The sequence below is a fragment of the Rhinopithecus bieti genome, unplaced genomic scaffold (genome assembly GCF_001698545.2).
Source record: "Rhinopithecus bieti isolate Rb0 unplaced genomic scaffold, ASM169854v2 scaffold_24390, whole genome shotgun sequence".
NCBI lineage: Eukaryota > Metazoa > Chordata > Mammalia > Primates > Cercopithecidae > Rhinopithecus > Rhinopithecus bieti.
The window spans coordinates 320,473-326,639 of NW_016811706.1; the positions used below are offsets into that span (position 1 = coordinate 320,473).

General features: G+C 45.7%; 1 protein-coding gene and 1 long non-coding RNA gene across 3 annotated transcripts in view; one reads left to right on the top strand and one right to left on the bottom strand.

The window, feature by feature from the left end:
- The window catches only part of LOC108543910 (uncharacterized), a 12,622-nt gene extending 6,883 nt beyond the window's left edge, over positions 1-5,739 (bottom strand). Inside the window, exons 1-2 of one of the 2 annotated variants that reach the window (XR_001889701.1) lie at positions 5,537-5,739; positions 5,197-5,347 (exon numbers count right to left, since the gene is read on the bottom strand). This is a non-coding gene — a long non-coding RNA (uncharacterized LOC108543910). Of the gene's footprint in view, positions 1-5,196; positions 5,348-5,532 lie in introns of both variants that reach the window. The other variant, XR_001889700.1, reaches the window with a different exon arrangement.
- A 99-nt stretch (positions 5,740-5,838) lies between these two features.
- Positions 5,839-6,167, top strand: part of NCKAP5L (NCK associated protein 5 like) — a 39,157-nt gene continuing 38,828 nt past the window's right edge. Inside the window, 1 exon segment of the mRNA XM_017894729.1 lies at positions 5,839-5,959. The gene's annotated coding sequence lies outside the window, so the exon portion shown is untranslated.

The following is a 6,167-nucleotide window of genomic DNA, read 5'->3' on the forward strand; positions in this document are numbered from 1 at the left end:
AAAAAAAAAAAAAAAAAAAAAAAAAAAAAAATCTCTTCCTATTCATGGGGAATTGGTTCCAGGACCCACAAGGATACAAAAATCAAAGGATGCTTAAGTCCCTTACATAAAATGGTGTAGTATTTGCAAATGACCTAGGGGTATTCTCCTATATACTTTAAATCATCTCTAGATTACTTATAATATGTAATATCATGTAAATACTATGTAAATCGTTAACACTAATTTTTTTTTTTTAAGACGGAGTCTCGCTCTGTCGCCCAGGCTGGAGTGCAGTGGCGCGACCTCGGCTCACTGCAAGCGCCGCCTCCTGGGTGCATGCCATTCTCCTGCCTCAGCCTCCCGAGTAGCTGGACTACAGGTGCCCACCACCTCGCCCGGCTAATTTTTTGTATTTTTAGTAGAGGCGGTGTTTCACCGTATTAGCCAGGATGGTCTCGATCTCCTGCCTTCATGATCCACCCGCCTTGGCCTCCTAAAGAGCTGGGATTACAGGCGTGAGCCACCGCGCCCAGCCTAAATTTTAAAATTTTGCATTTTATTGCTGTATTTTTTTTTTTCTGACCTAGTCTTCAGAGAGATGTAGTTTTTTTTTTGTTTGTTTTTTGTTTTTGTTTTTCTGATCTGAGGTTGATTGAGTGCATGGATGTGGAAGTCACCAATAAGAAGGACCGATTGTATTTGGTCTTTTTTTTTGGAAATCCCTTTCTTGTGTTCTGGTGACAACGTTCATTCAGTTTTCTTTCTCCTTCTCTGGAGACCCCCGTCTAATGTTGATGTTCCTTGGGGTTCTGCTCCAGCCTTTCTTTTCTTTACTTGCATGATCTCCTCAACTCCATGACTTCAGTAACCACCAACATTCTGAAGACTCACAAATCTCTTATCTATCATCCCGATTCCTCTCCTGAGCTTCAGAATTATTTATCCCACAGCCTACATCAGTGCTTCCCAACCTTTTCCATGTCAGTACACACATAGAAAACAATGGTGTTTTATATGCTGGATGATGCAATCTGGCATAACCAAGATTGCTCTCTGACTCAGGAAGCTTGTGCTGCCCTGAGAATTGTGAAGCCCAATATGCAGCACCACCTTAACCTCTTCCTGAGGCACACAGTTGGGAAGTTCTGAGGAGTTGGAGAGATGTTTCTACTCGGATGCCCCCTGAGGATTTCAACGTCCTCCCCATCACCACTATCACTTTCCTAGTCCAGACCATGTCATTTCTCGTTTTTCTCCTCAGGTACTACAAAAACCTTGCCTGGCCCCCCTGACTTCAGTCTTGCTCTCTCTATCCTCCACACTGCAACCACACTGATCTAAAATGCAAATCTGACTATGCTACCCTCCTGCTTAAAACCATTCAAAGTCTACACTGCTCTTAGGATAAAGGATGATCTACCCAGTGCTTTCCTTTCCAGTCTCATTTTTTATCATACCCCACATGAACTCTGTACAAGTTATCTAATACTTTATGTACAGTGCTTAGCATATAGATTCAATAAAAATGTTTGAATGATGAAAAGTGATGAAAAAGAGGTTCAAGGATATGAGCAGATTCATCATATCTGTGCCAGGTAGGAGGTTTCAAAGCACATACCGGCAATGCTGTCAGAATCCAAGGAACATGACTGTTCTGTACAGAATTATGTACATGTAGCAGTAAAGATCTATTCCTATACAGCAAGTGGACCAAACATTATACAACAGCTCCTTTCTTCCTCTTACTGATCAGGAAAGACATTGAGATTGCACTCAGAGTTCATCTGTCTGGAAAACAGCCATATTACAAAAATGTTTTGAGGTTAGGCATGGTAGCTCACATCTATAATCCCAGCACTTTGGGAGGCCACAGTGGGAGGATCGCTTGATCTCAGGAGTTCAAGACCAGCCTGAGCATACAGTGAGACCCTGTCTCTACAAAAAATGAAAAAATTAGCTGGGTATGGTGGAGTGCACTTGTAGTCCCAGCTAGTTGGTGGGGGCTCACTTGAGCCTAGAAGTCAAGGCTGCAGTGAGCTGTGATCACACCACTGCACTCCAATCTGGGTGACACAGCAAGACCCAATCTAGAGAAAAAAAAAAGAAAAAATGTTTTGAGAGGCTAGTTACCAACCTGACTATCTCCTGTTGCCAGGAGTTCTAAACTAGAGTCAGTTTATCAACCAGTGGCTAAATGGCTACAGTTTCAACCTCTGAGAATTGAAGATGCTCCAACATTAAATGAATGACCACACAGTATTAAAGCAGGGAACCCCATTCAAAGTACTGATGTTAGCAGTGACAGGGTGGTTCTCTCTGACAATCCATCTGTCAGGCATCAGCACTACATGCATAGTTAGACAATACCACCAAACTGGTTTGTTACTAAACCAGTAGTAACAGCTTGCAGCTACCAGAGACCTAAGAGGCCTAGCCTGTTTTGTTACACAGACGACTCAAGTAAATAATATATGATTAGTGATATAAGAGTGAAGAACAAACTTTGGGACTTCTGTGGAATTTTTAATTTATGCAAATAATAGCACTAAGGAATGAAAGAGTCTTAAGTCTCATCAAAAGACTGAAAGGGATCTTGGAGCAATAGTAGTTATACTTCTTTCAACCCGTCAGTGAGGATGAAGGTTTGTGAAGCATAGAGAATCTGCCAAAATCTGAATGCCAAAATTATCAAATGCACAATAGCCTTTAAGGAAGGAGCACAGGTGCTTGCTCTGACAAATACAGATGTTCTGGCTGTATTTACTAAACAAGGGTAAACATCTAAATGAAAAGTAAAATATTGGCTGGGCGCGGAGGCTCACGCCTGTAATCCCAGCACTTTGGGAGGCTGAAGGGGGCAGATCACTTGAGGTCAGTAGTTCAAAACCAGCCTGGACAACTTGGTGAAACCTCATTTCTACTAAAAATACAAAAATTAGCTGGGTGTGGTGGCGCCCACCTGTAATCTCAGCTACTTAGGAGGCTGAGGCAGAAGAATTGCTTGAGAATTGCAAGAGGCAAGAGAATTGCCTCCTGGGAGGCAGAACTTCAGTGAGCCGAGATTGTGCCACTGCACTCCAGCCTGGGTGACAGAGTGAGACTCTGTCTCAAAAAAGAAAAAAAAAAAAAGTAAATTATCATCTTGATGTTCTGTTTACTTCCAATAATTCAGTTATTTGGAAACATCCAAAAGCAGTCAGAAATGCCTGGCAGACTTTTAAGGTTTTCTACCTCAATGCAGAATTAGGAATACAAGGCAATATTAGGGATACAACAGGTACATGGAGTTTTATTGGACTTTCAAGCCCTTTGGGGAAAGGACCATGTCTACTTTGTGTTGTAATCCCAGAACTATCCCACTGATCCCTATTCAATAAATGTTAGATGATTGAATAAGAATTCACAACGCTGTAGGCTTCTGAAGATGCCATTATCATCAAGAAATAAGGTGAAAAGAAGAAATGAAAACATGTCTATGAAAATATTTGCACCCGAATGTTAATAGCAGCCATATTCATCATAACCCCAACTGGAAATACCCAAATATCCATCAATTGAAGAATGGATAAACACATTGTGATATATTCATGTGATGGAATATTACTCAGCAATAAAAAAGAACAGATTACTGATACACATGGATGGATCTCAAAAACATTACTAAGCTAAAGCATACAGACACAAGTATATACCGTAAAGTTCCATATATGTGAAATACAAATGCAGACAAATCTATGGTGCTATAATTCAGGAAGTTGCCAGGGGAGGGTGGTGGTGGGTGTGGGGTGATCAACTATAAAGGGGCATGAGGGAACTTTCTAGGGTGATGGTTCAGTCTCTTTGTTTTGGGTGTTAATTACATAGGTGTATATTTTGAAATTCACCAAACAAAGCACCTAAGATGTGTGCATTTTATTGCATGTTATGAATTGTTTAAGGGCTGGGCACGGTGGCTCATATCTGTAATCCTAGCACTTTGGGAGGCCGAGGTGGGCAAATCACCTGAGGTCAGGAGTCCAGCCTGGCCAACATGGTGAAACTCCCGTCTCTACTAAAAATACAAAAATTAGCCAGGTGTGGTTGCGCACACTTGTAATACCAGCTACTTGGGAGGCTGAGGCAGGAGAATCACCTGAAATCAGAAGGCAGAGGTTGCAGTGAGCAGAGATTGTGCCACTGCACTCCATCCAACCTGGGACAGAGTGAGACTCCATCTCAGAGAAAAGAGTCTCACTCTGTCATCCAGGCTGGAGTGCAGTGGCACGATCTTGGCTCACTGCAAGCTCCACCTACCGGGTTCATGCCATTCTCCTGCCTCAGCCTCCCAATTAGCTGGGACTACAGGAGCCCACCACCATGCCCAGCTAATTTTTTGTATTTTTAGTAGAGATGGGGTTTCACCGTGTTAGCCAGGATGGTTTCTACCTCCTGACCTTGTGATCCGCCTGCCTTGGCCTCCCAAAGTGCTGGGATTACAGGCGTGAGCCACCATGCCCAACCAGAATAAAATATTTTTTAAGCAAAAATAAATGAGAAAGTTGGTGGGAGTAACCATCAAGACATCTTTTAGGTTCCAGTAATAGCTGTCCTTGGGCACTTTTTTCATCAAGCTACCTCTATGCTCAAGAACCCAAAATGACTTATCTTATGCCTTGTCACATCCGTATCCTTATTCCGCTCTCCTCCGAAGGAAACCTCTTCCATTAACTTCTCCCACTTCCCAACGTACCACGGTGATCTGCTCACGGTCCTATGCAGATAATTTGTTCTTTCCTATCTGAGTCTCTTTGTGGCCTTTACCCTGCCTGGACCCTACTGAAGTTCTCTCTGCCCTTCAAATCCCGTGTTTAAATAAGCCTCCTTCAGGAAAGAACTCCTAATCCTAGCCAGTCTGAGCACCCTAAATTCCCTTACTTTTTATGTTCCTTTATTGGACTAATATGATACTCTAAGCTGCCTCCTTTGTATACTCACAACAAAAGAAATTTTAATGAAGTAGGCAGAGACTGTGCCTAGGGATTCCTTCGTATTTCCCTGCAGAACCCAGTTGAGAACCTACATTTCTCGGGCAGTCACTACAATGCAGGTTGTGAGTTTATAGGGTATTTAGGCGAGGGCAAGTAAGTGTTTAATTAAGGACTAATGGGAATGATATTGAAAGCTCTGAGGCTCTGCAGGGGCCTGGATGGGCTGTTTGCTTTTCCTCATCCCCACCGAGATAGCAAGTGGTTGAGAACAAGGTTGTATCCTTTTTCTGCCCAGCCTTCCCTCCCAAACCAGTGAGGAAACGGCCAGCACTGCTTGTCTGATGAGCGGAGCCTGTTCCTATCACTGTGTTCCAGATTACTGGGGGGACGACCCTATCCTGGATAAGGAAGAGAGAGGCGGGAGCATTTAAGGCCAAAGAGGCACTCAAGACTTTCCCTATGGATTTACACCCAACACATATGCAGAAAGGCAAATGACAAACACCGACGCTCACAACCACACATACACGTGCACGCCCAGCCCCACAGAAGCAAACGCGCATGCCTGTGGGTCCGCGCGCACCTACTTAGTTTTCTCTGTTCTAGACGCCCTCATTCCACCCCCGCTCGGCCCAGCCCGGCGTCCTCTACCCAGGCACGGCTGAGGTTTACCAAGCCCGGCCGGGCCTGGAGAAAGTGTTTCTACAGAGGGGGAAGGGAGGTCCTTCCCACCACAGCGGAAGCGGCGCGCGCCGGCCGGGCGGACTTAGCTGGCGTCCTGGGAACATCTGGAGGGGGCTGGGAGGGGCGCGCATCCAGGGTGAATGTGGATTGGCTGCTAGGGAGGAGGGAGGCGGGGTCAGAGCCAGGGGCGGGGCTCTCCGGCCCCTTTAAAGCCTTGACATCAGGAGGCGGCTCCGGCACCCCCCTTTCTCTGCCCCCCGCCCCCAACCGCGGCCATGGACCTGGCGGATCCGGCCTGCCCTGGCCCAGCTCAACACCTGATTTCGGTGAGTTCTGGGTCTACTTGGGATTGAAAGAGCGGCGAGTGCGGGGGGGATCTGTAGCTCCGTGCCGGGGGAAGTGGGGTGTAGAGGGTAAGGCTCTCGTGGCAGTACAGGGTCGGAGAGGGCGTCTCGGCTTCCTGCCCAAACCATACTGCCCGCCCCTCCGTCCCTCCCTCCAGCTGCACCCTCCTCGGGGTCCGGCTGAGACTCT